Below are 8,000 nucleotides of genomic sequence, written 5' to 3' on the forward strand. Positions count from 1 at the left end.
AATTCGAGTCACTGCGGCGACGATTAAAATGTGGCTTCGGCCACTGCTTGGACATGAGGTATAGAACCGCTAGTAGCCGGGGTGGTGCCAGATGTGACGTACTCACATTTGGAACTTAAGCCAGAGCCCAGAGGGGTAGCTGAGCCAGGCCTATGGGTGGGGAAAGCATGAGTAAAACCGGTCGAGATGCCCAATATACGGCTATTTCTGCCCGCATCAAACATTCTCCTGACGGAGCGGGGGCAGTGGGGGCCGCTACGCGGGGGTGGGCTTGTCCCTTCCTTCCCCCCTACCCCTTTTGTCTAGCAAAAAAAAAAAAAAAAAAGAGTTGAAAGCACTTTGAATTCTCTGCAGTGGGTGATCCAATTTGCACCGGGTTCGAACTTGCATCCTTAGCGCGAAAGAAAGATTCACCCCCACCCACCCTTGGATAATTTGTTGCTCGCTTTGAGATATGTGCAAACAGATAAATAAAGAAGCTTGGAATGGATGGGCATGAATCCTTCTTTCACCCCAGACACAACTAGGATCCTTTGGCACGTGGTGGTTGAACGATGGATTTCAAAGCGCTTTGAGATCAATGCAACTATGGAATGGATCATGGGCTCTCAAGGTTAAGAAATGTCAAATTTTAAATAGACCCAGTCTCATGTCCGACTAATAATGAATATTTAGGCTTGAGGCCCGGCGCATGATGAGATAATAAGTTATTTCACCGATGTTAATTAGACACAAACTATCCAAACAAGTTCCTAATATATAAAAAATATAAATATGGAAGAATAATAACATCACCTCACCAAGCCATTGGAGAAAACAAAAAAGTCACAAGATTTATAATTATAGAACATGACAGATCATATGGTCAACAGAGACCAGTGCATCACGTGACCTGAATGATCGTATGTCTTATCTAAGCTAGGGTCCACGCATTGCCCATTTCCCTGCAGAGCTAACTCAAGTTCACCTGAAAACTGGCTACTACCAGCCTCCATGACCAGTCCCAGTCCCATCTCATGCTGCATTTCATGTGAGCTGCTCCTGCCTCCATGACCTCTGAGACCCCAAGGACTAATGTAATCGTTTGCAGCAACAGACTGAGCTGTTGTGACGCCATCAAAGCTGTTGCTTCCTGGGATTGTTGGGGCTCGGTTTCTGGTAGTGTTACTTCTCCATGGCTGAGTTGATAGAAGAGAGAGAGAGCACAGCTGGAGTTAGAGACTCCCGAAAGACATTCGCTCGGCGAAACCTCCGGTCTCGAGATGTCACGCCCCGAACCTAGCATCCGGGTCCGGTACGCGGCCGGCCGCATGAGCTCTAGAGTAGTGCCCTAAAGATCATGCAAGGCCTAAGATGAACAAGAATCCAATAAATCCACAACTAATTAATGAATTCAAATTGACAAATCCAACATGTCCAGATAATCAATTTGGTTCAATTACAAGATCTTCAAATATTCATCGATATCAAAAAAGATAAACTAACTAACAAGCTAATGACTTTGATACTCGTGCTCCGCGCCCAACCCATCCATATCCATGCATCCTGCAACTCTGAAAGAGAGAGAAGAAGGGGGGTGAGCTTTATAGCCCAGTAAGAACCCTTACACATCCATACCAACACAATAGTAATATGAATTCGAAAAACCACGACAAATCGATGCACATTTCATGAAATCATAAACGGCTTCCAAAAGGCTCAAATAATCAATATAAGTATGTACGTCAAACATCAATGAAAGTCCAGCCACACAGGAATGATATAGCATATGATAGCTCATAAATCTTCATTACTGTTTTCAATGCCTTTTCTTTCCATTCTATATTAAATTGATCCGGATCAATTATCTTTCTGACTTTGGGCTACATCCCGGTCACGTTTCCGGCCCGTGACGGGGCAATCGATAGTATCACATTTCCAGCCTGTGATGGGGCAATCGATAGTATCACATTTCCAGCCTGTGACGGGGCAATCGATAATATCACATTTCCAGCCTGTGATGGAGCAATCAATAATAACGAGATAAGCCCAAAGTTCCTGTTCATTTAATCAATTCAAACATACACATCAATTCCCTTTTCCACTTTATTTCCGACCTAGACTAACCATGGTCACATTTCCGGCCCATGACAGGGCAATCAATATAACATGGTTAGTCCATACCACCACATCCATAAATCCAATTATGTAGGTATAGGTTATACGCATACATGCATCCATCATAATACCAATCACAAGCCAAACGATCAAAATATAATTTAATATAAAACTATTTTGCTTTGTCTGGATCATAGCATATCAAACATATATGCAAAAATATTTATATCATGTAGGATTGGCGTACAAGGATTCTTATCTTTTGTTGAAAAACTCAGACAGACTAATCACCCGCCCTCACGGCGATCTAGGAACTGGGATGCTCAGCACCCCGCTCAGCGTCCTCTCGTCCAACAGATTGTTTTCCTACAGAACCAAGTCAATATTAAAAATTTATCCAAGATATATGACAACCCAGAACCCTCAAAATAAAGATCTCCTCGAATCCAAGTTTAGAGAGAGAAACCCAATAAAGAAAAAAACCTAGAAAGAGAAAAGAAGGGCAACGAAAGAAGAGAGGGAACCGAGTGGCTCTCCCTTCCTCCCTCTCTCTCTCTCCCCCCTTCTTTCTATCTTCTCCCCGTGGCATGTTTGGCAGCGGTAGCCACCCATGGCCGACGACCAAGTCGTCGACAACTCCAACATGGTGCCGACCACGCGCCACGCCCGATAACGGCCGGCCACGCACCACGTTTATACTTTCCTTCCACACTCATCGAAAGCCAAACCCGATACATACATTTTATCAGAATGTCAAGTGATCTTACACCGTAAGCACTGAATTTAATTATCATGTCCCAAGTGATCATAACCTTAAGCTATGATATATTTATGTCACGATCCCTAATGATCTTAAACATATGCTCAGATTTCAATTTGTCACAATTTTCAATGATTTTAAACCTCAAACTCTGATGCCACTAAGGCCACAGCCCTTAGTGGTCTTAAACCTTAGATTATAATATCATTCTTGTTACAATCTCAAGTGATTATAAACCAAATCTCTGATAGTTTTTCTATCATAATTTCCTACTCACACTCACCTGAACCTAAACCCTAGGATACCTTAACCTGGCTCTAATACCACTCTGTCACGCCCCGAACCCAGCACCCGGGTCTGGTACACGACCGACCGCATGAGCTCTAGAGTAGTGCCCTAAAGATCATGCAAGGCCTAAGATGAACAAGAATCCAGTAAATCCACAACTAATTAATGAATTCAAATTGACAAATCCAACATGTCCAGATAATCAATTTGGTTCAATTACAAGATCTTCAAATATTCATCGATATCAAAAAAGATAAACTAACTAACAAGCTAATGACTTTGATACTCGTGCTCCGCGCCCAACCCATCCATATCTATGCATCCTGCAACTCTGAAAAGAGAGAGAAGAAGGGGGGGTGAGTTTTATAGCCCAGTAAGAACCCCTACACATCCATACCAACACAATAGTAGTATGAATTCGAAAAAACCACGATAAATCGACGCACATTTCATGAAATCATAAACAGCTTCCAAAAGGCTCAAATAATCAATATAAGTATGTACGTCAAACATCCATGAAAGTCCAGCCACACATGAATGATATAGCATATGATAGCTCATAAATCTTCATTACTGTTTTCAATGCCTTTTCTTTCCATTCTATATTAAATTGATCTGGATCAATTATCTTTCTGACTTTGGGCTACATCCTGGTCACGTTTCTGGCCCGTGACGGGGCAATCGATTGTATCACATTTCCAGCCTGTGACGGGGCAATCGATAATATCACATTTCCAGCCTGTGATGGGGCAATCGATAGTATCACATTTCTAGCCTATGACGGGGCAATCGATAATATCACATTTCCAGCCTGTGATGGGGCAATCAATAATATCACATTTCCAGCCTGTGATGGGGCAATCAATAATAACGAGATAAGCCCAAAGTCCCTGTTCATTTAATCAATTCACACATACACATCAATTCCCTTTTCCACTTTATTTCCGACCTAGACTAACCATGGTCACGTTTCCGGCCCATGACAGGGCAATCAATATAACATGGTTAGTCCATACCACCACATCCATAAATCCAATTATGTAGGTATAGGTTATACGCATACATGCATCCATCATAATATCAATCACAAGCCAATACGATCAAAATATAATTTAATATAAAATTATTTTGCTTTGTCTAGATCATAGCATATCAAACATATATAGTGCAAAAATATTTATATCATGTAGGATTCTTACCCTTTGTTAAAAAACTCAGACAGACTAATCACCCGCCCTCACGGCAATCTAGGAACTGGGATGCTCAGAACCTTGCTCAGCGTCCTCTCGTCCAACAGATTGTTTTCCTACAGAACCAAGTTAATATTAAAAAATTTTCCAAGATATATGACAACCCAGAACCCTCAAAACAAAGATCTCCCCGAATCCAAGTTTAGAGAGAGAAACCCAGTAGAGAAAAAAAACTAGAAAGAGAAAAGAAGGGCAACGAAAGAAGAGAGGGAACCGAGTGGCTCTCCCTTCCTCCCTCTCTCCCCTTCTTTCTATCTTCTCCCCGTGGCATGCTTGGCGGCAGTAGCCACCCATGGCCGACGACCAAGTCGTCAACAACCCCAACATGGTGCCGACCATGCGCCACGCCCGATGACGGCCGGCCACGCACCATGCCCGGCGACGGCCGACCGAATGTGAGAAGGAAAAGACCGAACCGTTTCTCGGTTTCTCCATCAATCCAGTGGCATGCAATACAAATTAGAAAATAAAGATGATTGAAAGAAAGGAATTCCATGATAGCTTATACATCAAACAAACCAGGCATAATAACAGCATCTCCATAATCCACCACACGTGCCCTAGAGAATGAGCTTTGCAGGTAATCCTTGGACCACCGAAACAATTATTCCTCCTTTCACCTCAACTGATCATCAGTAGGTCAATGAAAAGCCAACAATAAAGATTAGCTCCATGGCTACACAATTCTACTTGGTTTTGTGGACTACAAGAGTTTCTTTACAAGTAATTTCATAAACCGGTTTTGTGGACTACAAGAGTTTCTTTACAAGTAATTTCATAAACCAGTAACATAAAAATTGCAAAGAGAATGGAGAATATCGCAGCACATCAGGGTGGCAATTAATCAATTCAATTGGTAATCTTTGATTTCATCAATTTTCTTGTCCTTCAAGAGATACCTGCACCCGTGATGCCACCTTGTGGTGTAACGATGCGTTTGCTGGATATCCAATAGCGATCGTAGGGGAGAAGGCTGCAATCGCTATTAATCTCCGATTGCTGGTAAAAAGAAACAGTTGTAGGGTTATTATCTTCTTGTAATCCGATCATCAGTCTTTCCCTGTTCTTGCTTATCGAAGTCCATTCAAACTTAAACCAGCGATATTGTCACATATAAAAGATCCAAAAAAAACTTGAAAAGAAACAAATCAATGATAAAAAAAAATAATCATTCTTCAAGAAAATACACATCGATCATGCCGAATTTTAAAGAAATCTTGGTTCCAAGAAACAACCGTTTGTCCGATCTTCTTGAATTTAAAAAAAAAATGAAATGAAACAAAGAAATGATAAAAAATAATCATTCTACAAGAAACTATACATCGATCATGCCAGATTTTAAGGAAATCTTGGTTCGAAGAAACAGCCCTTTGTTCACTTTTCTTTAATTTCTTCTTCTTGTTTATAGGAAGAGAGGAGATAGAGAGAACCTCGGAAGGGGTTTTTATGTGAAGAACGAGGATGGAGGCGAGCAAAGCCAGCAGCGAAAGCGCCCTCCATCCCAGTGGCTCCATCCTCTCTCGTCCCCTACGACTCCAACGCTCTCGCCTCTCTCTCTCTCTCTCTCTCTCTCTCTCTCTCTCTTATCTGAAGAGGGAAGAGGGAAGAGGGAAGAGGGATTTCTTCGGCTCTTCGCTGGTGCTTGAAACGAGATACGGTAAATTCTGCGACGCAGACATCCTCTTCCAAAATAAGCGGGAGCCAATAGCCATCCTTTTCTGAAATGCATAACGTGGCAGCCATCCGGATCTATGCGATGCAAAACATACACCGCACCTCATCTTCGATTCAATTAATCCCTACCGTCCAATCAAGAAAGCGTGACATCTGATTGCCAAGAGCGTACAAGAAAGCGGAGAGCGCTGATTAGACTGCCCGTGACGGGGAGTCGGATTCCACCTCTTTCCCCTCGAGAATATTCAGGTGCCCACTCCACAGCTTCGAGGAAAGGAATCAATGATGGAATCTTAAAGAAACAATACTATATATAAAAAAATAAAAAAAGCTAATAAAAAATTTTTCCTACATAAACATCTTTCTAAATATCAAATTTTACATAAATATTCTCCTAAAATTTATATTTACATATATACCCTCATAAAAATACTTATCTTACTATTCTATTTTTTTCATATATACCCAGGCACCTAACGCCGTTAAATAATTAATAATTTTAAATTAAAATAACTAAAATACCTTTAATAACATATGTGAAAAAAATATTTATAAAATAATTACGGTAAAAAAATTAATTTCAAAATTTTATTTTATTTGAATTAAAATAAATATGATTTTTATTAATGATGTTAGAAGAATTGTTATATTAGAATCATTAATGCAAAATAATATTTTATATGAATAAAAAATAAATATAAATTTTAAAAAATATTTACGTAAATTTAAATTTTTAGAAGAATATTCAAAAAAAAAATTAATAAAGAACCTAACAAAATGGCAAAAAAATTTGTGCGGGACAAGCTGATGGTGGTAATAATGATAATCTCGCCACTGATTTCACTGTTATGATAAGGACGGCTAGTATTTGTTTGATTCATTCACCGGCATAATTTTCAAAAAAATACCACACGTAACTGGCACGTTCGGCCATTTGCTCCAATTAAACAAAAAATATATTAAAAATAAAGGAGTAACCCAATGTGGTGCAATAAGTAAATCATCATGATTTTGCCGTTAATATCTTATTAATCATCAAGGCAAAAATGAATAGGATACAAACAAAAAATCTAGACTCTTCCTCTCTAGTGGATCATTAGACGCCACGTACCAAAAAATCTGAACTGGTTCAAGTATTCAAAAACGGCAAAACCTTCCCCACTTCCAGATGCTTTCAAATGTTCCAAAACCAACAAGCCTACATAGAAACAGCCAGAGAGGAAGAACAAGGAACAGAAGGCCTATGTTCCTTTCCATGATTCCCCGCTAGAATGAATGGAGGAGCTGCAGGGGGGCTTGATTAGCCTTCCGTTGGCTGTCATCTTCTTGAGGGTGAACCATCTTTTCGGTCTCTGCTTCAACGACACCACCGAAGTCCTTGCGAGCAGGAACATGCATTAGCTGCTGGGATGATATAATACCAGAAATGGCTTTCATAGCAGAAGCCATCAGGCTAATTGCCGGTTCTTGCCTTCCATCAAACGAATCAGATTTTTCTGATGGATCACCCTCCCGCTGTTGTGGTGGGGGCACGAAGAATGGTATTTTACTGAAGAGGGATTCTGCTGTCTTGATGGATGATCGTGATCATCTCCTCCTAGCAGAGAGATGGAAAGAGGAGGAGCACCCGCTTTTGTATGACATACGTTGGATGCTATGGAAGTGTCGGACTATCCAGATCAGGTACGTTCTTTAGGAGGCGAACCAAACGGTTGATTGGGTCGCCTTCTTCGCTGCTCAGCATTCCGGAGAGTTTCTATAGACCCAGCAGTCTCCAGTTCATTTTGCTTTTTGTAGTCTTCTATCATATAGCTAGTTGTGCTCATGTGAGAGCAATTTGAGCAGCCGACACACCCCCCCAAAAAAAAAAGAATGGTATTTTACCTCTTTGCCAATCATGAAGGATCATCTTTGCTGCAGTCATTAGATCA

General features: G+C 40.7%; 1 long non-coding RNA gene across 1 annotated transcript; it reads right to left on the minus strand.

The window, feature by feature from the left end:
• Positions 1 to 3,292: 3,292 nt before the first annotated feature.
• On the minus strand, positions 3,293 to 6,071 carry LOC120104237. The gene is made up of 3 exons (XR_005506697.1): positions 5,826 to 6,071; positions 4,345 to 5,394; positions 3,293 to 3,476 (listed from the first exon to the last, which is right to left on the minus strand). It is a non-coding gene; the product is annotated as an uncharacterized LOC120104237 (long non-coding RNA).
• Positions 6,072 to 8,000: the final 1,929 nt, after the last annotated feature.

The sequence above is a fragment of the Phoenix dactylifera genome, chromosome 17 (assembly GCF_009389715.1).
Source record: "Phoenix dactylifera cultivar Barhee BC4 chromosome 17, palm_55x_up_171113_PBpolish2nd_filt_p, whole genome shotgun sequence".
Taxonomy (NCBI): Eukaryota; Viridiplantae; Streptophyta; class Magnoliopsida; order Arecales; family Arecaceae; genus Phoenix; species Phoenix dactylifera.